General features: G+C 48.0%; 1 protein-coding gene across 7 annotated transcripts in view; it reads left to right on the top strand.

Moving 5' to 3' along the window:
- Positions 1–10,692: 10,692 nt before the first annotated feature.
- Positions 10,693–27,562, top strand: part of NFIX (nuclear factor I X) — a 251,611-nt gene continuing 234,741 nt past the window's right edge. The window contains exon 1 of one of the 7 annotated variants that reach the window (XM_083420214.1): positions 10,693–11,063. The gene's annotated coding sequence lies outside the window, so the exon portion shown is untranslated. Of the gene's footprint in view, positions 11,064–21,351; positions 21,473–27,562 lie in introns of those variants that run through there. The other 6 variants (XM_083420212.1, XM_083420207.1, XM_083420210.1 and 3 more) reach the window with 6 other exon arrangements.

Below are 27,562 nucleotides of genomic sequence, written 5' to 3'. Positions count from 1 at the left end.
TTGTGTCTGGTATTGGATATCGTACAGAGTCCTGACTGAAAATTTAGCATGATACAGTATCTGCAAAACACTTCAGGGGGAGGATTAAAGATGGCATAACTTATAAATCTCAATAAGTAGCTGTAAATGCCAAATTATAACTCAAATTATCATGTACAGGAAAAAACCTCCAGAGGTCAAGGAGCTGGAGTTCCTTTTCTAGGAGGAAAGGCTAAAACATTGATGACATTTTAGTTTATATAAAGGACGGCTGCGTAGGTGTATTGGAGAGACCTGGCAGAGCTTACACCATTATGATTGATGTCCCTAATACTGGCATTCAGGATCACCCAGTGAAATTGATTGGTAGTAGACTCAGGACAAACCAAACCATTGTGAGAACAAAATGTTGAAACAGATACTCCTTTGGTCTGACCGCGCAGGGCTCCTCTTCGCAACCTCCTCACACAACCATCTTTTATAGGATTTGCTGCCACAAAGTACTGTGATTAGTTTAGGAAAGGTATCTACAGCTGTGATGGAGCCTCCATATTCAAGGGTAGTGTACCTCTTCATCCTTGGTGCTGGGGGCAAACAACAAAGGAGGGCTTCACACCCTTCTTGCACCTGGCTGGTCACTGCCAGGAACTGGAAATAGGACACCAGAAGAGAGAAGGAAATAATTAAATGGTTTTGTTTGTTGAACCCACTGACCCCGTGCTCTGTAGCCTCGCACAGCTGCTTTTTTGAAAAATGATTGCACTGAAACAGAGTATACTGCAAATAAGAAAAAAGCATCACATGCAGTTGTGGTTTGAAGTAAATGTAGCTCAAGGTGTTTTGCTGCCTGAGGCCAAGAGACAGATAGTGCCCTCCCCTCAGTCCATATACAGACACCAACTGGACAGGTTAGCTTAGGGGGCACAGGGTGGGCTACACGGAACACAGCTCTGTCTTTCAGTCCCTTACTATCATTCACTCACCACTCTGCCTGGCTCCTGTTTAATAATTCTTCTTCTTCTTCTTCTTCTTCTTCTTCTTCTTCTTCTTCTTCTTCTTCTTCTTCTTCTTCTTCTTCTTCTTCTTCTTTATTTATTATTTATACCCCACCCATCTGACTGGGTTTCCCAAGCCATTCTGGGCAGCTTACAGCACATAAAAAATTGTAAAACATTAGACATTAAAAACTTCCCTAAACAGGGCTGCCTTCAGATATCTTCTAAAAGTTAGATCGTTGTTTATTTCCTTACATCTGATGGGAGGGTGTTCTACAGGGCGGGTGCCACCACCAAGAAGGCCCTCTGCCTGGTTCCCTGTAACCTCACTTCTCGCAGTGAGGGAACTGCCAGAAGGCCCTTGGCGCTGGACCTCAGTGTCCGGGCAGAACGATGGGGGTGGAGATGCTGCTTCAGGTATACTGGGCCGAGGCCATATAGGGCTTTAAAGGTCAGCACCAAGACTTTGAATTGTGCTCGGAAATGTACTGGGAGCCAATGTAGGTTTTACAGGACTAGTGTTGTATGATCTCAGCGGCCGCCCCAACCACCAGTCACCAGTCTAGCTGCCACATTCTGGATTAGTTGTAATTTCCGAGTCACCTTCAAAGGTAGCCCTACGTATAGTGCATTGCAGTAGTCTAAGCAGGAGATAACCAGAGCATGCACCACTCTGGCGAAACAGTCCGCGGGCAGATAGGGTCTCAGCCTGCATACCAGATGGAGCTGGTAAACAGCTGCCCTGGACACAGAACTGACCTCCGCCTCAAATCTTTGTAAGAGCTGCCCAATTCAGAGGCTTCAGGCTGCCTGCAACAGCATTTGGCCTGAAGGCCCCTGACAAAACACAGTCCCATGTAGCTCAGCAGGTGAGGCTCGTCCTCTAGGCCAAAAGCTTCCTGGTTTGAGCTCAAAGGTCCCTAATACCACCGGAGCCTTTGTGGTCTTTCAGAACTCTGAATGCTGCCTGCTTTTGACTTTGACCATGCTCGTTATTGACTTTTACTAGCTGTTTTACACAACAGAGACAAACATGGTGGTAAAATTTCGGGCTGTGCCTCTTCAGACTGCAGTGGTGTCGCTCACTGGAAGGACAGATCCTGAAGCTGAGGCTCCAATACTTTGGCCACCTCATGAGAAGAGAAGTCTCCCTGGAAAAGACCCTGATGTTGGGAAAGATGGAGGGCACAAGGAGAAGGGGACGACAGAGGATGAGATGGTTGGATAGTGTTTGCGAAGCTACCAGCATGAGTTTGACCAAACTGCGGGAGGCAGTGGAAGACAGGAGTGCCTGGCGTGCTCTGGTCCATGGGGTCACGAAGAGTCGGACACGACTAAATGACTAAACAACAACACGTCCCATGTTTATCTGTTTTTAAAAGGCTACATGTAGCCTTTAAAACCAAAACATGAGGGAGATTTAGAACGGTCACCTCCCGCTACAGTCTAAAATGGTACTGTCCGGAATTTCACCACCTCATTTGTCATGATAGAATGACATCAATACACTGGATTGGGGGGGGGGGGGGGAGTGTGGAATTAGAATAATAGAATCTTAGAATTGTAGAGTTAAAAGGGACCCCAAGGTTCATCTAGAATTCTGGACTGTACTGTTTTAGACTGCGACGGGAGGTAGCCATTCTAAGTCTGGAATAATATCTTAAGGAAGAGGTCCTACTAATAAGTATAGGGTGGTGGCAGTTATGCTGATTTTGCCATGATTTGTAACTGTGCTGTCCACAGTGATCATGGTAACCATCACAGGCGCCAGGCTGCGCCCAACTTTGTGGGGGCCTATCATGCGAGTGTGACATCACGTGTCGGGAGAAGGCCTGGAGGGTCTGGTGTGGACCCTCAACCCCCCCTCCCCAGATGGCACCCCTGGTAGCCATGAAAAAGATTAGTGACCAACACAGTCTGTTTTCATCAGCGCAGAGGCACCCGTAGCACAAGGGGCACAAGGGGCAATAATTGCACCAATCCTTGCACATGCTTAAAAGAAGCAAATTAAAGATCATGGAAATAGTTTCAGCTATATGGTTAGGATTGACAGGGGGCTGAGACACACGCAGAGAGACTGACCTGACCCTGTGCCTTGCGCAAGACCTTGACCCACAGAGATAAAAGGTGAAGTTTGCTTTGCGTTCTGGAGGTAAATGTCATCGTTTTTAATTCCTGAATTTCAAGGGCCATGGCCCAGCTGGAAAATCGCCACGATATATGGGAATAACAAATATTTTGGCAATTGGCATTCCGCAATCCAGCTGACCGTGGGGGAAAGGAGATCAAGGGAGAGAATGCAAGGCAAGGCCCACAGTGTGCTTGGAATTCCCTGAGGACAAACACCCCAGAGAACCATGAAAAGTTGGGAGTGGTACCACACCCTCATTGCTCATGCAAGCTTTGCCGAGAGAATCCACTTATTGTAGGGCTGGAAGGGAGAACCAACAGGCACAACCATAAGTGGGAAGGGGACAGAGGGTGATTTGGGCCTTTGCCAGCAACTGTGCCTCCTTAGAGGCACTGCAGACTGAGGATTTGTGGCTTCAGAGGAAGGATGCAAAGATCTTCCCACCTCACATTGCCCCACAAAGAGCCTTAATCATGCCGCAACTAGTAATTTCTACTCCCAGTCTAGTGTCACCGAGGATAACAACCTATGGTAATGAGTTGCCAGTTGCCTGGATGGACACAGTCTCTTATGTTTACTGTGCCTTATAGCTTTCCAATATGCCTTATGGCGGGCAGACCCACCAGGTGTCTTCTTCCTTGTCATTGTGTCCTGGGCCAACAATGAAGACACTTGTAGACCTAGAATGCTTCTAAGGACTGGACAGGATGTTGGGCTGGGGCCGGAGAGAATTGGGTTCTAGCCCTTCCTTTCCCCCAAACTCACAAAATGGCTTTGGACCAGTCACGCTCAGCTTAATGCAGTCTGCCTCACAAGAGTGTTGTGATGTTATTATAAAGGTAACCGGAGCTCCTTGGAGAATGGACAGGACACACATTTGATTGATATTTTTTTTTCTACTCAGAGACTTCTCTGTGTGTGCATCTCTTATTAAAACTTTGACAAGGTTTTAAGAAGTAATTCTGTGACACCCCCTCCCACTCCATGAAGGGTGCTTCTCAGCCAAAAGAACGTACCTGGCAGATATTTAACTATTTATTGTTAAAAATAGCACAGTTGCTTCTACAGCTCTGGATATCTGTGCACAACAATCTAATGGCTAGGCAGCTATTCCCAGGTCCACATTTCATGGAACAGTTGCAGGAACAGGGGGCCACTCCCCCTCCACCAGTTTTGGTACCTTCCCCTGCTGGGCTGCACAAACAGCCAGAGACTGGGCCTATATGGAAACTTCCTATGCTCATCCCTTTTCAATCCCCACCTGGTTCTGGGATGCAGTGGTGCAGGAGAGGGTGAGGATATATATGGCTCTTCACTCACCTGGCCTGCCTCTTTCTTTTCTTCTTACCCATCTTGCACTCCACCTTCTAGCTCTGAAGCTTCGCCGGCCTCTGATGCTTACCTCCTGGCCAGAACAGTTCCCCACAAATCACTAACCCCCTCTCCCAAGTCAGACTCCAGCCCCTCATCAGCATCCTGCCAGTCCCTGGCACCCTCTTCATCATGCCCTCTCCCTTGCCGGTGCAATAAACCCCACACAGCAGCAGCATCCTTGATAGCTGAATGGCCTCCTCTCATGGGTGCTGTAAAAAGCGGCTTCCGTTCATCAGCAGGGGGTTGGACTGGAGGACCTTTTGAGCTTCCTTTCCAAATCTATGGTTTTATATTTTAGCTCTGCAGTTGGGGGCTCAGAGCCCAAAGGAGACCTCCTGACTCACAGCTCTCCGCCCATTCCCTGTTATACGCATTCCATTTCCAAACCACAACTAGAGGCCCGGGGAGCGACTGGCACGTGGCTTGCAAAGACCTGTAGCAGACTGAGGCTAGCTGCAAGGCTGGACTGCGTGTTCCCATGATGTGCAGGAAGGAAGCGGCAAGCTCAGCCGGGCCTGTGGGGAATATTCACCCCCCCCGTCCCGTCCCTTAGAGGAGAGGCCCTTTGGCCGCTGGGCAGAGCAGCGAACAACATTGCGCGCGTGTTTTTAACAAAACAACAAAATTAGGAGACATCATTGCATGGCGTTCAGCATCTGCTGAACGGGGGCACTGCCAGCTTTGGCCGTGGTGGGGGAAGACTCCCTTGGTAGTCCAGAGAGGGACCAGCTGGCTAAAGTACTGCTGAGAGTGACCCAGCTGGGTCCGTCCTCTTGGCCTCCAGCCCCGCAGGGAGATCATCTTGCTGCCTTGCCCTATATAAGCAGCCCCAGAATGCGCGCAGGGCGGGGAGTCGCGTTGCGCTGCGGAGCCACTGCGCGCGCGCTGGGGGGGGGGAGGGGGAGACGCAGGCCAGGAGCGCGGACCCCAGAGCGCTTCCATTGACTCCCCTGCCTCAGTATTCCCATCCAACAGCGGCAATGGGTCACTTGGCAATCGCTGTGCAAAATGCGCGCAGGACTCCGTTGTTTCCTTAGGCAATGGCGGAGAGACACTGTCACTCAAAAGGCAGTATCGGTTCAAATAGGCTGATAGCAAGGAGGCTTAGCTGGATGAGTCACTTTCTCCACTTTCCACGCGCATTATGCGTTTCACAATTTGTTTTTCTAGCCGTGGCTCTATGGCTTTTTCTCCTCTCCTCTTTCCCCTCTTTTTTGCTATTCAAATGGCAAATGCGGACCAGATATTTCTTCTGGGGCGACTCCTTTCCCTGGCACTTTCGAAAATCAACCAGGCACAGCAAATCCAAGCCCACAACAGGTCTCTGCGCAAACGGGCTGCCGCCCCTGCGTTGTGTCCCTGCTGAGATTTGGAGGGTGGTTGTTGTTTTTCTCAGAAGTGGGACACACACACACACACGAATGTCACACACCCAAAGTGACATTTCGCTGCGTTTATTGGTGCAGAGAGGCGCACCTTCCGAAATAAATAAAACCTGCTTTCCTGCGTGCAAGTCCGGCTGAGATCACTGGGACTTACTCCCGGGTAGGCGTCCCGAAGACGGCCCCCACCCCCTGTCCCACCACGCCGCCCTCGCATCCGAAATGTTTAGATTTACCCTGGAAAGCAGGAAAATGTCTATTTCGTTGTAGAAAGAAATGGGAATGCTCAAGTGAAAAGTGTGACGCGCTGCTTTAAAACAAACACCTGGACAAAAAGCAAAGGCCGTGATGAAACTGGCCAGCAAAGATACTGTTTTAAATTAAAACTTACTTTGCTTTCAATTTAGTAGTTCCGTGTGTGTGTGTGTAAATCTATGCACTGTTTAGCTTTTGCTTTGGTAGGGGTCGGGGGAAGGAAATTTCCGTGATTTGACTTAGTTTCGATGGTTTGAGGATTCCTAAATTCTAACTAGTGCTGGAAGATCCGTTTCCTTTAATAATTTTTATTTTTTTAGAAATTGGTTTTTCACCCTCAGGGAAAGGGGGCAAATGTAATTAAAGCACACCAGCCAACAAAACCACGTTAAGTCTTGTCTTAGGAAGTTGCGAATACTTGGGAAACAAACAAACAGATTAAAATGTCATAGATTTATGGGGGTTTTTTAAATATGGGGGGTTTGGAGGAAACAAACGCAGCATCTAAAGGCTCACTTTCCCCAATTCGTAGAAAACGTTGAACTCTTCCTTATATGAAAGAAAGGCTGGAGCTAATTGCCCAGTGCCTTTTTCTTGTGCAACGTTAAAATCGTGAAGAATAAGAATGTAATTATTGTTGGCTCTGATTCACTATTATTTTTTAAATTCCCGACTGCCAGATCTCCGTTTAAATGCTGCAAATGACCAACTTCTAGTGGAAGTTCTTTTCGGCTAAATATATCGTGAAAACAGAACACGGGTCTCAGTCCAGCAAGGTCTGCTGCGCAAGCCCCGCTGAAATGAACGCGAACTCTGCGAGAGCCGCCTCTCTCCCAGGCTGCAAGTTGCATCGCGTTAGAAACGGATCCCTGCTGCGCTCCTTACCAAAGTTACTTTTGGGGAAACGTTTCTTTTCCGAACCGCTTTCAGTCTTATTTTTGCGCTTCCTGAAAAGTGTGGGGCTAGGGGAATAGAGAGCAGGATGCAGGCAGACAAACCGAAATTCCTTCAAGTCTCATGGATTTCAGTGAGATGGGTAAAGAGTGGCAACTACTCGGCTCTCCCCTTTGAAAGGGCTTCGCTCTGGGTGGGCCGCTCCCAGGGCATTTCCCTGCTCCCCCAAGCCCTGTCCCTGCCTGAATCACCCAGGGAAATTGCGCGGAAGCTTCCAGGAAATGAAACGGGACCCAAGCGGCTGCTTTGCAAATTCTGCGGAGGCTGAACTGGTCAGTGGGGTGGGCGCCCAAAGAGGCAAAGGTGAAGGAGGCAACTGTTGGCCCAGCAGCGCCCTTCTCTGCTGGATGCGCAATGCCTCCAGCGTAAGGTGTTGGTGTTGTAAATATTAATATTATTAAGCGCATCAAATACGTTAGCGCTCCCCACAACTCGCTTAAACCAAGGAAGGAAAGGCGAGAGGTTGGCGATGGGGACGCGGGGGGCGCTTGCTCTCCTTAGAGACTGAAAGAGAGAGAGATCCCCCAAAACGCGCTTCCTTGAAACGGATGGGACTTGCGCGCAGAGCGATCCTAGGCGGGGTGGCGACTAAGCCAGCCATCCCCACTTCATGCCAGGAGGCTTAACTTCCCCAGTCCGGCTGCTTAGGAGGAGGATGTGCAACGTGGCTAGCTAGGATCGGGGCCTAAGAGGCAACTCGAGCTGCCTGAACTCCGAAGGGAGATGCGGGTTGCCAAGCGCAAAGGAGGTTCCTCGCTGCCTCGCGCGGCCTTCCCAGCAGCCGCCTGGCTGCAGCGGCCCCGGTCGGAAAGGCTGAAAGGCCGGGGACTAGCGGGGAATCGCCGCCCGCCCGCCCGCCGTCCCTCCTTCTCCAAGCAAGGCGCTCCGCTTTGCAGCCGGGCTGTCTACACGGACTGCTTCCTTCGGAGCCATTTCAGCTGGAAATCCAAACCAAGTAGAGGGGAAACAAAAGAGCCACTTGGAACCTGTTGCCGAAAGTAACTCCGGATCGAGCCGCGTCTTCAGAGCAGCTCGCCAACAGCACCGTATAAAACCCAACTGCCTAGAACCAGGTTGATTAATCTAAGGTTGGGGGGCGCACGATGGGCCCGAAGAAAATAGGGGTTTAGCAGCCTGTGGAACTCAGCCCATTCACCTGGGACTTGATGACGACGACGTTAATAATTGTAATAACAACAACAATAAATTGGGTTTCTGATATTTATTTAATCGACTATTTTATTTTCGGGGAAGGAAAATGAAAGTGGGCCGTGTGTGCGCGACGCGCGCAGTGAGCAAAACACAGAAACAACCACCCCAAAAAGCTTTTTACAAAAAAGACGCTTGGAAGTTTCTCTTTTATTTCTCTTTTTCTCTCCACCCGTGTGGGGTACGAAAAAACGGGCTCGAGCCGAAGCCCTCCCCGCTCCTTCTTTCTCTAAAGCTGACGCCGTGGTCCCGATTACTCAGGAAGCAAATTCGCGCTGGGTTCAACAGGCTCCCAAAATGACCGCCGCAGCCGCGCGCAGCACCGCCTCTCTCGGACAGCGAAGGGCGCAGAACTTCCCGGCGACCCGCATTTGAGCGGCCTTCCCACGAGACGGGGCATTTCCCGGGTTCGGGAAGCTCGCGGCGAGCCCGCAGGGAGCCTCTCTGTCCCTCCCTCCCTCTCCCCCCCTCCTATGAGTCACCTGCCTTGATTAGCATATTAGTCTCCACGTGACGGCGTTCGGCGCAGAGGCCGAAAGGCAAGCTTGGCGGCGCAGCGCCGCTCACAACGCCCCTGCGCTCGCGGCGGCGAGAGGCGAGGCGCGAAGGAGGACGCCGGAGCGCGGGACGCCAATGGAGCCGCTCGGAGCGACCGCGCCTCGGCCAGTTCCATGGCGAGCGGGGAGGCGGCCACAAGGCAGCACGTACACACGCCACATACAAGTGTCCAGCTCCGTCCCTCTTCGCCTGAGGCGCGCAAGCCTCGTCGGCAACCCCCACCCCGCAGCCCGGTCCAGCTGAAGGGGGAGGCTGGAGCTGGGCCCCAGCCAGCTGCCCGCGCCCCCGGCCCTGGGAGAAGAGCCAGGCAGGCGAAAGGCTCCCCCCGCCCGCTTGACCCCGCCAGGCTCGCGCCTGAACTTTTCCCTCAGCGCTTGCTTGCTTGCTCGCTGGCCGGCGGGCGAGCCGAGGCGGAAGGGGCGCGTGCGCGGACTTGGCGCGGAGAGGTTCGGCGCGTTTGGTTCTGCCGCTTCCCTCCCGCCAAAAGGAAAGGGGAAAAAAAATCCCGAAAGCTTGGCTCTTCTCTGGCTTCTGAAGGGAGGGAGGCAGGGAAGGTCTAAGACTAAGTCATTGTTTCTGAATAGAGGAAAATGGGGCAGGACGTCTTTGTCCAGGCGCCCCCCCCACCTCCTGAAGAGAGGGGTCCGTGCGAAAGGAGCGGCGGGGACGGGGCCGCTTCTCGTTAAAACAAGACTCGCGCGCGTTACGGAGGATCCCCGGAGCCATTCCTGTCTTGGGGGGCGGGGGAAGTGCCAAACGGGAGTCAGTCGGCGGCGGAAGAGTCAAAGCAGGGCCGGCCTAGATTTCCAGGGCAGCAAACGTGGCGGGTGGGGCGTTTCTCTCCTCCCCCCCCCCTTTCCTCGGCCGCATCCGTTACCTAGTTTTGCTTTGGCTCAAACTCTTTTTCGACATAAAGGATGAAATCCCACCCTCACTCCCACGGGGGCGGGAGGAAACACAAGAAACCAGAGCGAAGTTTTTGTGTGTGCGCGCGCGGTGTTCGTTGCAGCGGAGTGCACAAGGCAAGGCCCGGAATCGGGGGGGGGGGGTCCTGCTCCTCCCCCCTCCTCTCTTGAGATTTTCATATCCCGGCGGGTCTCCCCCGGATCGATCCTTTACTGCGCCAGCAGCAACAGCCGAACTCCTCGGGCAATCTCCTCTCCACGTCCCCCGATTCCTGGCCACTCGAGGAAGACGCCCCTCTTCCACTCCACTCCCACCCCCCGCCCCAGATCATTGGTTTCCTTCTCCCCCCGGTGCACACTCCCTAGGGGCCACCTTTGGTCCACGATGTTTGATCTCCCTCTAGCTTTCCATCCGCTTCTCGGAACCCCCAGATTTCGTTGCCTGTTCTCTTCTCTCCCCCCCGCGCGCGCCTCCTTTCTTTTGGCTCAGGAGCAGCCTCGACTGAACTCCGAAGGCGGCGGCGGGCGCGATTTCGCCCAGTCACTCGGGAGCGCGCCGTTACTTCGCGCTCTCTAACTCACACGCCCTCTCTCCCCACACCCAGAAATAGAGCAGTAGTGGGGCTGCAGGTCGGGGCAGGAAAAGGGAGGGAGGGAGGGAAGGAGCGAGGAGCCGAGCCCCCGAACGAGTGGAAAGCCCACGGGAGCTCCTAACACACGGCGCGGCTCCACTTGCTCGGTCTCTCTCTCTCTCCCCACTTCTGCCTCCCCCCCCCCCCGCCGCGCGCCCGGTTTCTCTCCCTCGCTCTGCCACCCTCCCTTCCGCTAAAGTGCACCGCTCCAGCTTGGAAGTGTTGCAAATCGGGCGGCACAGAAAGTGGCATTTTTCCAGTCTTTGGGAGGCCAATTCCCTTCCGACTCAAAGCAGCCGCGCGAGTAAAACACGATCCAAGCGGGGTTGGGAAGATCGGCGAGCCCAGGCGCGGCCAGCGCGGTTTCCTCGCTTGCCCGGTGCCGGGCGAACGCTCGTCCCCTTTGGGCGGGTCGCTCCCCGCCTGCGCCGCGCCGGACTTTGCAGCCGCCGCTCGTCCACTTCGGGCCTTCGCCGAAGAGCCACACTTTGCGCCTCCTCCTCCTCCGCCTGCTCCACTGCAGCAGCAGCAGCAGCAGCAGCAAGAAGTCGAAGGGTTTGTGGAGAGAGATTGCGCTGTCTTCCTGCCTGCTCTTGGTGGTGCTTGGCTTTTTCCTTTTTTATTTTTGTCTGAGGATAAAAAATATATATGGGATTCTGATGTTGGGCCAAATTCTCTCCACCGTCATGGTACGTGCCGTGGAAATCAATAATTTCCTCTCTGATTAATACTTTCCCTCCGAAGCAGCGGCGGACAATCCCGCCTTTGTGCTCGGCCTGCCAGAGCCCGGCCGCCGCCGCCGCCGCCGCCGCCGCCCCTACCCGGGGGCTTCGACTTTGCAAAGTAACAGGCGAAATCAAAGCCTCCTTCGGGTCGGGGTGTGGCTAACCCTGGAGGCGCGCGAAGAGGGAGGTGGCGGCCGGATAGTCCGGATGGGCGAAGGTCACGACCGGGTCGAAGGCGCTGCTGCTTTCTATGCGAACAAAGAACAAATTGGGGTGGGGTGGGGGGTCCCGGAGGGTCCCCCTTCCTCTCCCGGGACTCATGTTCCCCAATGGCGACAGAAAAGACGCAGAGAGAACCAAACCTAGAGGTCCCCCTCCCCAAATACCCGCGCCTTTTCTTTTGAAGCGGTGTCAGGTCAAGCAAGTCCACAGGTGCCCCTCCGGCTTTTCCTTTCCTCTCCTCCCCCCGTTCTGTACAAATCGTGCCTTTAACAATTGTCAGCTTTGCGCAAGGGATCCGCGCCCGCCGTTATCTTACCCCAAAACGGGGGGAAGAGGGTGACCCAGAGCGAGAGAGGCCAAAAGCCCTCTCCTTCCCTGGTAGGAAGATCTCGGAAGCCGCTCGGAGGAAAGTCCTTACTTAGGTTGCCGTTGTCGTCGCCGTTCCATTTATTTATTGCTATTATTTCGCGCCGCGCGGGGCTTTTGCGAGCGGCATAAAGAGGTCGCTGCCCGGAGGAGCTTACAGTCGATACTTCGGCCGTCGGGGAAAGAGGGTGAGCGAGAGACGGGAGAGGAGAGGAGCAGCACCGGGGCACGAGCGTGAGCGCAGGTACCGCTGCGAACCCGCCAGGGCTCCCTTCGGTGCGCGCGCGTGAACGTGTGAACGAGGCTCCAGCGCGGACCGTGTTCCCTCAACTTGTTGGTAGAACTGCTTAGCCATCTTAAATGCCCCCAGCCCATTTAAACAAGGCAGTGACGTGCTTGTATCCACCAAGACTCCTCGAACTTAGGTACCGGCCCTTGCTTCCCAACTTGGTGCTGTGGAGGCCAAAGCGATCTTTGGGGATCTTCGAAGCCGATCGCTCGCTCTCTCTCTCTCTCTCGTCCCCGCTCCCCGCGCGACTTTTCCTCTGTGCCAAAACAGAAAAGCTCCAAGCAGCGCAAGAGGCCTCACGAAGCGGTGAGGAGATAAAGTCCAGAACCGTCTCTTGGGGCGATTCCAGGGTTTTATTTCGGACTTTTTGCGCCTGTCTCTACCCCGAGAGAAAAAGTAACGGCGCCTTGAAAATGGAAGCGAGGGAGGAGAGGGACCCCCGCGGCGTTCTGTGCGGGCGCTGCGCGGGCAGCCCTTGGGAGGCGAAAAGGGTGCGCGCCTCGGAGTGCGCTCGTCGGCAGGCCCCGGATAGCGGGGAGGACCGCAAAGGACCCGGTCTGCTGGGAAGTTTTCCTGCGCAAGGAAGGGGAGCCATCGCAAAAGCCGGCGCAGGAGAACTTCCCGGCGCGGCAAGTCCTGCGCAAAGATCTGGAGAGCGCCGCGCTTTCCCTTTCTTTGCGCAAACGCAAGAAGTTTTGCTTTGTTCTGCTGGTTGACTGCCAGCGCCTTCGGATCTGCAGAAATGAATTTTATTTTTATTGCACAAGGTGTTTAAAAAAACTATTTGGGGGGGGCTGTATTTGAGTAGAGGAAGAATGAATCTAGCTATAAAAACAGCTGCGTGAGGTTCTTTCAAGACTCTCTTTAAAGCAACTTTTTGGGTAACTTTTTGGGTGCACCTCCTTTTTTTATTTCCCTTCTGCTTTAACGTTTTTTATTCCGGTAAGGCAGTCAGGACTACGGAGGAGATGCAGCCCTAAAGCGTTTGATCATCGCAGCAGCTGAATTAAATATTGCTTTCTTTCCTTCTTGGGAACGGGAGATTTCCACGAGACAGTGTAGGCCGGCCGGGTCAGCTTTTGCACGCGAGGCTCTGCAGTGTTTGCGTGTGAAGGGGATTGTACCAACAAGGCCTGACAGCTGAACTGCAGTTATTTCAGTTTTACTTCATTTTTAAAAGGTGATATCTCTCAATATTAGTAGTAGTAATAATAATAATTCCAAGAGGTTTGCTAAATTGATCTCTCAATAATTTAGTCAGTGATACCTCCAGGACAGGGCTTTGGGGGTGGGCAAGTCCAGGACTCTCACTCAGCAGAAAGAGCAGGAGGGCTCTCTAATGCCGCAGCCTTGCCTTACTTTTTCCTGAAGTAAGGCAAGTTATACACTGAATAGCCTTCCCCCCATCCACCCATACTCAAGACTATAGTATAGAAAATATAATATCTACCAAACTGCACTGCTGGAGGATTCCTCTCCCCTCCCCATTACACAGCAACAATTGGGCCAGCTTTGGAGATGGCTGACTTTGTGGCAGTGACTTTCTGTGCCATCCTGCAAGTGTGCACTTCTGTCACATTAACAAATGTAGGACCAATGCATTCTTTGGTTTTTGGGTAGTGCTTTGTTAGGTTGTAGGACAAACAGAAGGGAAATGTACCTTGGGATGGTGATTTTTACAGTGCAATTGTGTACATGTCTACTCAGAAGGAAGCCCCTTTGAGCTTATTCCTAGGTAAGTGTGTTTAGGCTTGCAGCCTTCATCAGTATAAACCCTCCTGAAACTCCTTGGGTTTTTGTTCTCAGGGAGCAGGTCTGCAGGATTGTTGCTTGTCAGGGATGTTGGAATGATGGCTGATGTGTCCATCCATCCCACAAAAATCGGCCTCCATTTTGCAAACAAGAGAGAGAAAAATGTTGTGGCAAAATGTCCAGTTTCACCTAAAGGAGAAGGACTGTAAGGCTGTGGACACACTTTCTTCATTCTAAGCAATTGGTATTTTAGGAAGGGGGTTAAAAGGCACTTCACAGAAACCAAGCAGTCCGGGAGTAGAGAGATGGTCATCTGAGTGACAAAGAAAACATGGCGCCTCTAATTCTACCTGTGGAACAAAGCTTGTGGCTTCCTGCTGGGAAGATTTTGTTTGTACTTGGGCAAGAGACTCATTAGGCCAGCTTTCTCTCCCAGCCTCCTAGGAATATTAGCTACCTGAGGAACCAGTTGGCTTGTGGGCGTCACTCTAGGTGTGGACATAATGATTATTATTAATAACAGCCACATTGCAATGACCTGACCTTTTGCATGTATCTGTTTGGGACAGCAGAATCCTCGTCATTATCACCATCACCATTTATTAATTAGTGTTTGTTGGTGGAAGTAGATAGATAGTTAAGTCACACAGGCCTATCTGCTAGCAAATGCGTTGCCACATCTGCTGTTGACTTTGGTGGTAGAAAGCCAGCAAAACACAGTACAACTGGCCTACAATGTGTGAATTGCAGAAGGGCTTGTTTGAAGCTCCACACCAGTTGGTGCAAAAATGGTAGACACTGAGTCATCTTGATTGGTGTCAGTGAATGCGAAACGACAGCAGACTCACAGTTTAGTTGGATTTCTAATTTTGGAATAAACTACTTATATGAAATCTGCAATGTGTCCTACAACCCTTTAACCTCAAGGAAACAGCTCTTTGGTTTAACAGAATGTCAGAAAAAAATCAGATGTCACTCCGGCTAATCAGTTTTATTATGCATGTGTGTCCTGTCCCATCATCATCTCTAAGCCAATGCCAAAGGGGGGGGGGGGGGAGAAGAGCAACCCTCATGTCCTCAAGTTTCCCATCTGTGCTCCAAATTCATTCACCAAAGGCATGAATAAGGTTTGGATGCAACTCTCAAAGAATTCTAGGGTGGCATTCACATTACCACCTTAGAGCTCTGTGAAGCTGCCCCCCTCATGTTTCACAACCCTCTCTCCCCAGATGTTCACATCAGCACAGCTTCATTTGTGTCAGATTCGTTTTTTGTTTGTGTACACACCCGAGGATCCTGACAGAGTGGGGATGTCTTTACCCCATGCAAAGGTGTTCGTACCTTGGTTAGAAATGAATTAGGCATGGTGTAAGGACTACAATCGATGTGAAGCTGGTTGAGAAACAATGCATCAAACAGTAGCATTTGATAGCAAAGTATAGGATACATATGCATTGTGGCTAATTGTTGTGTGGATGCAGATTTGAAAGCCAGCACTGGAAAGTAAAATTCGAGCAGCAGTTGTAGCATACAAAAATAATTTAACATCTTTCTTGGGCAATTCCAAGCCTGTTATTCCAAGAAGAAAGGCCTCTGGTTTCTTTATAAATGTATATTTCAACATTTTTAAAAATTCATTATAAATCTTTTCCCAGAAGTCTTTCACCTTGGGACAGGTCCACCACATATGATAAAAGGTTCCTTCCTTTTCTTTACATTTCCAACATAGATTGTCACAGTTTTGATATATCTTTGCTAATTTTACCATCTGTACATCATTTTCATTATATTTTCCTTTAACACAGTACATGCAGTGAACTTGATCCCTTTCTTCCACAATCTTTCCTAATCCTCCAACATTATATTATGTCCTACATCTCTTGCCCAGTCTATCATCACAGATGCAGCGAGTTCTCAGTAAACACAGCCATAGTAGGAATTTCAGCTGACTTCCGTCTCACTCAGAATTGGGGGAGCGGTGGGAGTAAGACATAATGATTGTTTAGATGTATGTATGTTACAAGGACTGTTAGCTTTATGAGCCCTTAGAAAGTTTTGGAGAGGCTAGCCATACACACACACAAAAACCCCAACCCGTCTGTACCATTGAAGAGGATCCTGGAGGGCACTTTTTGGTATTATGCAGTGCCACTCCTTAGGAGACAAATGTCTTGGGCTGACACATGTGTGCTATGCTATAGGTTGCATGTTTGTTCTCTACCGGATGAAAAATATGAGGAGATGACTCTGTGGCACTGCTGAGTTGACACCAAGCTCTGGTTTGCATAGCCATTATGTTCATTTGTCGATTGCATGCCACTGTAGGCCAAAGCATACTTGGGTTGGAAAGTAAGTTGCACTGAAATCAGTGGAATGTGCTTTCTAGGAAGGGCCAAAACGGACACTATGCAGGAGTCACAGACATATTCTCCTGATCCTTTCTTAAACTGGAAAACTGTCAAGAGCAGCAGCGGCTTAACCCTACCCCCTTCTGCAAGTTCCCCCTGGTGTTTGCTTCCTCCAGCTGCTTTTCCACCCACAGGGAAAAGAGATGGGATCCCCATATCCTTTTCTCTGCTGGAATAAAGCAGCTTAGGGAGGGCAATTCTGAGCAGAAGAATGACAGAAGGGGAAGAGAGTTAAGTTTCTCCATTGGAACTGATAGACTCCAGTGGTTGCCTTTTAGTTAAAGAAAACAACACCCCTTTCCCTCAAAAATGGAGGCTGTTCACACCTCTCCAGCATAGTATCTACTCTGGCCCTGTGTGCGATTAGGACTGAGATACCAAGCTCCTATTTCAGGCTGTGTCCTGACTCCTGAAACCCTCAAATGAGCATGCTTTCACTGAGGTCCTGACTAGCTTCTCTGTTAGATGTAGGCCCTATATATGCTCTCCTGTGGAACCTACTTGTAGTGAAACAGAAGCGGAACAGCAGAGGCTGGACTGAGTTGTTGACAGTTTTCTGATCTTTATCCTGCACCTGGTTACTTGTCTCTGTAGGGTACTTGTTTCAGCCTGATGCCATGTTTGTTGGTTGGTTTGGTCCCCGTGGTGCTGAGGGCAAGCAAATCGGTGAACGTTGCTCAGGGCTCAGAGTTGTGGCTAAGGATCACTTTCCCCAGGAGAGGACCACAAGGTCCTGTCCGCAGCCCTGACTCCTCCTGAGTAAGTGTGCAGTCAACTACAGCTGTTCAACATCACTCTTCTGCATGCATACTCAGAACTAAATCCTATGATATTTCATGGGGCTTTCTCTTGAGTCAATGTGCCTAGGATTGCAGCCCGAATGACACATGTGTGCTGAGAATGGGCGTGCAGAGTTTGACTTGGAAAGGAGTAAATTGCATGGCGAGTTCCGGGAAAAGGTGGGCCTGAGTCAGTGGATAATCTCTCTTAAGCCAAAATTTTTCATTCTAAAATTGGAAACTTTGAATTCAGTTCTGCCTTGAACAAATCTCGCTCCACCTCAGATACATGCATGCATGCATGTGTTTGTGTGTATCCATGTGGATCTGGGCTGCTTGACAAAATGGGAGTGGAATCCAAATCTAAAGAAAGGACAGGCCAAATATTTTGCTCCCCCCCCCTTTCCTCAGCTTTCCCTTACCCATTTCCAGGGACCCCCAATTAATTTTGACAGGAGCCTTCTCAGCGAGGCGCCTAAAGCCAAACAAGCAAAACATGACACCTTTCCCCCCCCTTCACCCTTGGGCAAGAATTAGTGCTTTTGAATAGAGCAAAGTTTAAGAGTGTTGCCATAGTCTGAATTGAACTACAAAAAGTGTGCGGCTAAGAGGACATTTCAAAGTAGATCAGGGGCTTTAAATGAAATTCCAAAGACGAAAAAGAAAAGCTACTGGTTTGATTTCATTTTTTAAAAGTGGTGGGACTGCGGGAGAATTCAAGCCTTGCCCTTGGAAACTCAGTTGAGCATTGGCAGTCCAGGATATGCAGGGAAAGAGAGACAGGCTAAGTGTACCTGATCCAGCCAAGCCATCTGATCCAATATACTGTATTTTTTGCTCTATATGACGCACCAGACCACAAGACGCACCTAGTTTTTGGAGGAGGAAAACAAGGAAAAAAAAAATTCTGAATCTCAGAAGCCAGAACAGCAAGAGGGATCGCTGCGCAGTGAAAGCAGCAATCCCTCTTGATGTTCTGGCCTCTGGGATAGCTGCGCAGCCTGCATTCACTCCATAAGACGCACACACACTTCCCCTTACTTTTTAGGAGGGAAAAAGTGAGTCTTATAGAGCAAAAAATACGGTACTCACAACTTGCAATAAGTGGGCCTGCAATAAGGGGACCTAAGTTTATGGCCCTGGCAAATGGTCACCTTCTATTCACATAAAGTGTTTAGGGCAACAGTCTGTATGTGTGTGTATTCGCACACGCACACCCACACACCCACAGAGAGCTTTGAATCATATTAGTTCAAATAAGAAAGATGAGAACAAAAGATTTGCATTATGACAAGTGAGAAGGCAAGAGCTTGGGTTTAATGAAGAGTCAGAAGAATATAGCATCATTGTTGTGGAGTTTAATCCTATGAAATGAAATGACACAGACTCTCCTGTTAATCAAACCATTAATCTAAAGTTTGAGTCACTCCTCTGTGCCCCTCCCGCCAAATAACAATGAGATAAGCAGTATTTTATGACCCCCCCCCCAAAAAAAGAAATTTGTCCAGGGTGGTTGGGGCAGGAACCATAATATTTCCTGTGTCTGGTGAAATTCTAACCCCGCGGCATAGGGATTTTTTCAAAAATATGTTTTCCCGCAAATTAAGACGTTGAGGGCTAATTGTTTGTGTCCTAGATCTAATGAAGCAGACCATTGCCCATGAAAGTTCATGCTGCAGTAATCAAGTAACCACGCAGATGCAAGATCACAGTCTTGTACACAGAACTGAACGTTTATGGGCTGTGACCCACATGAACATGAACCAAGACTTTAGGACAGAGGTCCAGTGTCCCACTCAGTAGAATGAGCAGAAGGGAACCCCTAAATGCAGCAGGGCTTGCTTAGCACATTTTGTAGTAGGAAAAGAAGTGATAAACAGGATCTTCTAAAGAAGAGGGGCACTATGACCATTAAATCCAGTCTTAAAAATGACAAAAGTCCCTACCAGAGAAGAATGTCAAACCAAGCTGATGAACTATGCCGAAATGGCAAAACTGACTGGAAAACTCAGACACCAAGAGGACAAAAACTTAATTAAAGAATGGGGGGGGGGATTATAAGTTATTTGGGTGACCACTGTAAGCAGATGGAAACAAGAGCAGGATTTTGATTCACTTGTAGTGTAAAAATTATTATGGATGATAAGGTTCGATATAAAATTTGGAGTACGGATGAATATGCAGTTGTAGATGTTTAAACTGAGACTCCATGGGGGGGGGGGAGACACCCCAAGATTCAGAGAACCTCTATATACAGATATGTAATTGTTAGTTTGTTCACACTTTGTATTTGTAAAAGCAATAAAAAGTATTTCCTTTAAAAATATATATCCAGTCTTACAATTACCTAATGGGGGGAAATGACAGGTAATACCATTGGTTTCTCCCCCTCCACACAACTGTTTTGGTCACTGGTCACCACTGGTGTTGCTAGGAAAACCCAGGACCCATAGCCTGCCCAGTATATCAGTGTGTGAGGAACAGGAGCATTTTCCTTGTGGGGTCTCTGTAGACGCTTCAAAGAGCAGTAGCTGGCACATGGTACTTTTTCTGGACATCAGTGCCCCCCCCCCCCTTAAAGGCCCCATGTTTCTTGAATTCTGCCTTGGAGACCTGATGTCTGCCAGAAAGATAAGGTATAAATATTTTAAATGGCATAGATTAAAAAAAACCACCTAAACGTTATGAAAAATAAAGTAAAGGGGAAGCCATCCAGAAAACTGTACTCTCAGTCACTGAAGAGGATTTGAATCTCCACTTTACCCGTATGGTTGCCTTGAAAGGGAGAGGGAGAAAAAGCAATGCCTTATACTATTCATTTATTTATTTATCTTTTGCTATTAGGCATTTGGATTTTTATCCCTCTCAGCCTTAAATAACAATAAAACATGACATATACAGCAGCAGCAACAACAGCAGCAACTTCCCAAAAATAAAGGTCGGCATTTGTTAAAACCTTTACGCCGTCTACTTCCACCTATTCGTTTGAGTCCCCCTTTCCTTTATTCCAATTCGGATATAGTATAGCCGACTCGCCCAGCAGCGTTCCTGCCAAATTCCAACCACAAAAGCCCTCCTATCATTTTGGCTTTTGAGCGTCCACACTCCAAATCACGTTTCCCCACTTAGATGGCATAATATAGCACCCCTTTCCATGCCTTCCTTAATACCTAGCATTCCAGCCACCAAACACCATATCAAATTTTGCCCGTTTGAAGGACTGGATCGTTCCTGCAAGTTGAGGGGGCAACGAATTGATGCAAGTGAATCCACATTTGCTTTTTTTTGCCCTTCTGCTGTTTGAGGCCAGCACGGTTATTTCCCCAGTTCTTCTGCTCCCCATTTTCCCCTTTATATGGTCACTGCCTTCCTGCCTGCAGTTTTATCTGCTCCTAATCTGAGGCCTGGATATGTGGGAATGGGGAGGAGGAGACCAAGAGCACAGAAAAGACAAATTGGTCAAGAAGCAAATTGATTAGTAAGGCTTATTACATGGGTAGGCAAACTAAGGCCTGAGGGCCGGATCTGGCCCAATCGCCTTCTAAATCCGGCCCACGGACGGTCCGGGAATCAGCGTGATTTTACATGAGTAGAATGTGTCCTTTTATTTAAAATGCATCTCTGGGTTATTTGTGGGGCATAGGAATTCATTAATTCCCCCCCAAAAAATATAGTCTGCCCCCCCCCCAAGGTCTAAGGGACAGTGGACCGGCCCCCTGCTGAAAAAGTTTGCTGACCCCTGGCTTATTAGGTCTACAAAATATTATTTTCTCTGATATGAAGTTACATGTCATTGTACATCACCAGCTTTCTCAGAATTCTTGCTATCTCTTTGAATAACCCCATGAATGGTTTTTAATCAGACCAGTAGAAGGGGTTTTTTGTGGGGGAGGTGGAAATTGTTCCCTGGCAATATCCTTACTTACTGTCCCTATTTGTTACGTGTTTTATTTTTGAGCCCTAAGCGCTGTTTTCGACCGATTATTACTTTTATATTTGCAGATTTGAATTAACTAACAAGTGGAAATAAAAAAAAAATGATGCACATTTTTTTTATTATTTGGTGAGAGAAATCAAGCTAACCTCCAATTCCAAACCTAGTATGGAGGATTGATATTTAGTTAGATTCAACAAAAGGGCTGTACCAGGATGCTTTGGGTTGGGGGTGGGAGGAAGGTTGCACAAGAAGGAAACCAGTTGTTCTGGAGTGAAAATTATGTCTGAAATATTTGTTTGGCTCCTATAAAACTATCCAGCTTGTGTGTTTGCCTATGCATTTTCAGAACAGAATTTCATGAGGTTTCTGCTTTTGCTTGCTGCATATAAGACACCTCAAAGGACTTTTCAGAGACTGGGACATTTAGCATTGTGAAAAATTACCCCCCCCCTCCCCACCACTTGGCAATATTTTAGCAGCCAGCAGTTTGGAGAATACCAGCGACTTTTTGCGTAGCAGCTTCTGGGTAGAAACAGCTTCCAGCAGATCCAGTCTTTGTTTTTGAACCAGAACAGTGTGTTGTTGGAGTCTGCCCGGGAAAGAGGACTCTCTTGTCTCTGGTAAGAAAAGGTGGTAGATTTTGTATTTCTTTTTTAACTAAATCCAAGTTATGAATCATAGGGTCTGATTCATGGCAGGTGCAAGTTTGTAGATCTGCTTTGCAGGAGAGAAAATGCCAATATCTGAGACAAGTCTTACCTGGCTAATAATTTTTTGTGAATGTGAATGAAGTGCAGGATTTAGCCTTTTCATAGATGCCAGATATACAACTGAAACATATGCAACATATGTAAAATATTTTAATGCTTGACAACTGTCTTTTTAATCATAGTTGGCTTATAAAGTTGCACTTGATTACCTGTAATGATTTCTCCACCTTTTTAATTTTCGCATTTAAAATGATGCAAATGGATTTCCCTTGTTTTCAGTAACTGGTTCCCCGTCCCCCCCCCCCCAGTAGAATTTCAAGTTTTATGCAGAGGTTTTTTGTTTGCTTTTACAGCTAATACCATAGCTTTGACACCCTCGGTTCTCACCCTTTCATTTCCATCTTATACAGATTATTATCAGTTGCCAAGCATTTTCTGTTTGGAATTATCATGTCCAAAAAACAAAAGAAAAGTTTTGCAGTCACAGAGAAAATAAGTGCCTGTGCTCAGAGTTTCTAAAAGACCCAGGGACCCGAAAAAGATGACAAAGACTCTAAGAGCGCAGTCCACCAGGAAGTTCTCTTGCGCCAGCCTTGTGCAAATGATTGGGAGCTTGGCAAGAGCATATTATGCTCTTTCCACAGTTTGCATTCATTTCAAGCGGGAACGGGGGAACATCCCAGGGAATGGTATGGTAAGATTTTTTATTTTATTTTTTAACATTTTACACCTTTTCCCCCTTAAGAAAACTCATTTAATCATTTTGGAAGTGAAGGCAAGTGGAACGTCAACAAATCACAACCAGGAAATTAACCACAAGGTTGAAATGCTGAAAAGCCCATAATAAAAGAAATATCTCAGCCGAATTCTGTAGTAGTGGCAGGAGGCTTTCTTGATAAAGAATTTGAAGAGGACAAAATGTTTGCATTTTGTTTTGTTTTTTGGCAGAAGACGGGTAAAGCAATCCTGCTGCAATGAGAGCAGCAAAGTCCCAAATAGCCAGAGAAACGAGCTAGTTAGCAGTTGTGCAGAGCAGAGTATTGTCTGAGATGGGCAACTATTGTGCAAACTCCAGAGAAAAACGCTGTTTATTTTGTGTGAACTCCTAGTAAGATTGGGGGGGGGGTGTTTCCTAAGTAGGGTCTTGAGTTCCACTGTCTGTAAGGCTTGTGCTGGGGCTAAAAATATGTAACCACCATTATATGAGTGAAAAGCCCTTAACCTGTCCCACGGACCTGGCATTGTCCGGACTCTCCTCCCCCCGTCTTGCTTGTTGAGAATGGAATTTAACGTCCAGTGCAAAAGCGCTGAGCTATTTCCAAACCCTGCTTGTAAATATCAGCCCGAAGATGAAGCCCTTGGTTGTTCCTTTTAAAATATTTTTGGAACTAGGAAATAGGAACTGCTGGTTGTGAGCTGGGACTGAGGTAGAGCGGAGGAAAGAAAGCAGTTTCAACAGACCAGTTCTTTCAAAGACAATTGGCAAGTATTGTTCCGAAAGTTGTGTGGATGAGAAGGGCCTTAAAGAGGTCAATTGCCACATAGCGAATGAAACTCAGTAATAGCTGAATTTCTCACTTTTGAGAGCGCTGTAGTTTTGCCGGTTGTGGATGGGCTGTTGCTTCTGTTGTGTCCTGCAAGTCAGAAGCAGGTGAATGGGAGACGTTGGCCTGAGGTGCAAGGAGAGAAAATGAATTGGATTTCCACAGGGTTCAGCCACGAGGGCCCCTTAGCAATGGGAGGTCATGCTGGCAAATCTAGGCCATAAATAAAGAAGGTACAATGTTGGGTCAGGGCTGAAGTTTTCACATGCAAGTGGCTTTACAAAATCTGATTTTCTGATCCTCAGAAAACTAGCAGACACTGGGGGGGGGAGGTGTTTCAGAAGCTAGTATGCTAACTAATTATCATTTAATTAGAAATACGCAGTTTAATTATACAACCAAAGTAACACCACTTTCAAACCACCTGAGACCTTATTAGCAATTTTTTTAAAAAAATAAATAAATCAGTGTTTCATAAAATAAAACTAAATGTTTCTTTTAAAAATTGGGTTTTATCAGTGATTAGGCTGAAAACAAAAAAGAAAAATATATTGGGCACAATTCAGTCAAACACTGTTTTTAGGTCTCATGGGCTTCTATAGGGGTTTAATTAAGTGCTGATAACTTTCCTATTGAAATTGGCAAGTCTTAAAAATCTTCAAGTGGCTGGATCATGACTGCTCAACATCTTAAAAATACCTGGCTTTAACTCTTCTAGAAAGTGAATTATACAAATTGTAACTTTAGCGCCTTTTAAAATTAATTTAATTAATTCACAGCAAGTAAGCAGCTTTGCAAATCATGTGCATGAATTTATAGTCATATAAAGTTTACTTAACCTGTATGTTATTATTTAGAAGTAAGTGTTCCAGGGTCACTTCTCGGGAAACCCAGTTATTTATGGTTGCATTGAAATGGGGTTCTGCTTTGCACAGAGCTCCATATAACCACAACCCTAAACAGTTCAAAAATATTCAAACCAAGGCAATCCAAATCTTACCCTCCAGAAAAAATTCTGAATCAATATATTATCTCCTGTCTTGCTTGGGATAGCAGTGGGTGGGAATGTCTCTAGGAATTAATTTGCAGGTCTCGGCTATAAGGCCAGTGATATTTCTCCAACAAATAAAATAATTAAGCTTGTATAAATATACTCATTTTTGCATAAGCATTTCTAATTTGCATGCCTGACTTTCTGCCTAGTATTTGAAGTTTGTGCCCTTGCTGGGTTTCCCCCAAGAAGAAATAGTGCAATGGCAGAAGTAACACGCAGGCGGGCAGGCAGTTTAAGGGGGACAGGGTGCCCTGACTGGCATGGAAGATCCACCCACTGGGTCCTGTTGAATTCAGCAGGCATGGCCTGCATGTTTTTTGCCGTATATCCATAGCCACAAGGACTAGAAACTCTTTTTTTAATGAGCAGGCAAACGCAGATCAAGGAATCAAAATTTTGTACCAGACCAATGCAAAATTTTGCATATGTGGAACCACAGAAGACTAACCATCAGAGTCAAAGATGTCATTAGAGGTAAGAAAGCTTCCTTCAAAAAAAGTGGAGTCCAGTGGCATAGTGTGGGGGGAGGGCCAGAGGGGCAGTGGCCTCGGGTGCAAAATTCTGAAAGGGGCACAACCAGGAGCAACAGCCACCTGCCCCGCCCCTGGGCTTGCTGAGCCGAGAGGCGATGGAGCTGCCAAGCAGCAGCAGCGCTGGCAGCCACGTGCCTTGTGGACTCTGCATGCCCCCCCTGGCACCCATTTCCACCCCAGCTGCCCAATCCGCCAGGGGGGCACAAAGTTTGCTCTGCCCCGGGTACCAGCAACCCACGCTATGCCACTGGCTGTGTCCAAAGGAGGAGAACAAAAAGGAACACAAACTGTGGCAAAAGAAGAGCAAGCAGGTAATAAGAGATACAAAAAAATAATTTGAGGAGCACATTACTAAAACATAAAGACCACCACCACCAACAAAACATCCTTAAATACATTAGTAGCAGGAGGTGGTGTGTGGAGGTGGTTGGACCCTTAGATGACAAGGGAGTCGAAGTTATGCTAAAGGAGGGTAAGGGGGTTGCAGGGAGCCTGAATGAATTATTTGCATCTGTCTTCACAGATACCTATGCCTGAACTAACTTTTGAAGGAAGGGAGTCTGAGGAACTAAGGCGGATAGTGGTGACTCTAAACCTACTAGAGTAAACAGACAAAATAAAAACTGAGAAGTCGCCAGGTCTGGATGGCACCCACCCAAGAGTTCTCAAATAATTCAAAGGTGAAATTGCTGATTGTCTAACAAAAACATGTAATTTGTCCCTCAGATCAGCCTCTGCACCTGAGGACTGGAAAGTAGCCCGTGTAGCACCAATTTATAAAAAGGAAGCCAAGAAGTATCCTGGGAATTACAGGCTGGTTAGCTTAAAGTCTGTCCCAGGAAACCCTGTGGAAAGTATGATGAAAGATAAACTAATATAGCATATAGAAGAACAAGCCTTGGTGAAGCTGAGCCAGCACGGCTTCTGTACGGGAAAGTCTTGTCTCACTAACTTATTAGAGTTCTTTGAGACCGTCAACAAGCATATAGATAGAGGAGATCCAGTTGACATAGTGTAGTCGGACTTTCAAAAAGCTTTTGACACGATACCTCACCAAACCCCTCATAAGGTTAGCAGTCATGGAATAAGAGGAGAGGTCTTCTTGTGGATCAGGAACTGGTTAAGTAGCAGGAAGTAATAGACAGGTTTCTGAATGGAGGGATGTAGAAAGCAGAGTTGCCCTGCGATAGGTATTGGGACTTGTGCTTTAAAACTTCTACATCAACAATCTAGAGTTATGGGCGAGAAGTGAGGTGACCATATTTACTGATGATACTCAATTTTTCAGGTTTGTTAAAACAAAGATAGATTGCGAAGAGCTCCAAAAATACCAGAGTGAATGAATAGGGCAGTAAAATGGCAAATACCCCAAAGGGCAGTAAAAATGAGAAACGCAATTCAATATAAACAAGTGTAAAATGATACATGTGGGGGTGGGGATTGTTTTCACATATGCGATGAACTGGCAGTGAATGACTAGGAATGAGACCTTGGGATTGTAGTGGATAGCTTGATGACGATGTTGACCCAGTGTGTGGCTGCCGTGAAAAAGGCAAATTCCATGTAGAGACCATTAGGAAAGCAATTGAAAAGGAAACTGCCGACATAATAATGTCATTATACAAATCTACCATTTGACTGCATTTGGAATACTGTGTACAGTTCTGGTTGCCTTACTTAGAAAGGATATTGTAGAGCAGGAAAAGGTTCATAAAAGGCCAACCAAGATGATCAAGGGGATGAAGCAGCTCCCCTGTCAAGAAAGTTTGCAGCATTTTGGGACTTTTTAGTTTCGAGAAAGGGAGTGTAAGAGGTGACACTGCGGAAATCTATAAAATTATGCATGTCTGGAGAAAGTGGGAAAGTCCCACCTTCCTTAATGCTATAACTTGTTGACATGATGAGATTCAGGGCAGATAAAAGCCTTTTCCTCCATGAATTCATCTAACCCTGTTTTAAAACCATCCACGTTGGTGGCGATCACGACCTCCTCTGGGACTGAGTTCCATAGCTCACTGTTTTTTCTGACAGTGTGTCCCATCCTTCGTCTCAGATCAGGGATCCTGGCAGTCAGAACCTAGTCCTTGGTGCATGCGGCTTTGGGATAGTTGGCCAAACAAAGTGGTGTGTCTTAAGCCTGGTATCCATTGCTCTCAGGCACTGCTGCAGAGTCAGAAGGAGGGATTGAGTCCTGCTGTCTGACAGCCTCAGGAGTGTGTCGGGTGACACAAAGAACCAACGATGTTTTTCTCTTGCCCTATGAATATTCAGAGTCCACCTTTGCTCTTTAGTCTGAACGGCACACAATACCATATGGACGTCCAATTCCCAAGAGACTGTGATCTACTCCCAGAAAAAAAAAAATGGCAGTGATCTACCCATTTTGGGGGGAGGGAAGAATTATAAGTTGTTGACCTTTTTTTAGGGGGCCAGGTCAAAGCTTTTTTTGGGGGGGGGCAACACCAAGGCTATAAAGCTTTGGGGGGGGGGTTGGATGGGCACGCCAAAAATTGCTCACCAATTAGCCGGACTGTGCTAACTCCGTCTTCCATTTTAGCAATCCTGCACAAATCAAGAAAACAGCGAGGGCAAGCGATAGACCACTATCACCCCGGGATCAACCTGTCGATCGTGGTTGGCCAGTTGGACAGCCTACAGCTCTCTTTGGACCAGCCTTCGACAACTTGGTTCCCCCTCCCTGATGGTTTGGACTGCAACTCTCATCAGCCCCAACCAGCACTGCTGATGGGAGTTGTAATCCCAAACATCAGGAGGGCACTAGATTGGCGAGGGCTGCCCTGGACCGTCTACTTCATATTGATGGTACCACCCTTGCAGTTTGCACTCTAGTAGCAGTAGTAATGGATAA

This window comes from Podarcis tiliguerta (genome assembly GCF_965153285.1).
Source record: "Podarcis tiliguerta genome assembly, chromosome: 17".
NCBI classification, from domain to species: domain Eukaryota; kingdom Metazoa; phylum Chordata; class Lepidosauria; order Squamata; family Lacertidae; genus Podarcis; species Podarcis tiliguerta.
The sequence above is the reverse complement of the archived record's forward strand: the minus strand, read 5'-3'. Positions and strand labels throughout refer to the sequence as shown.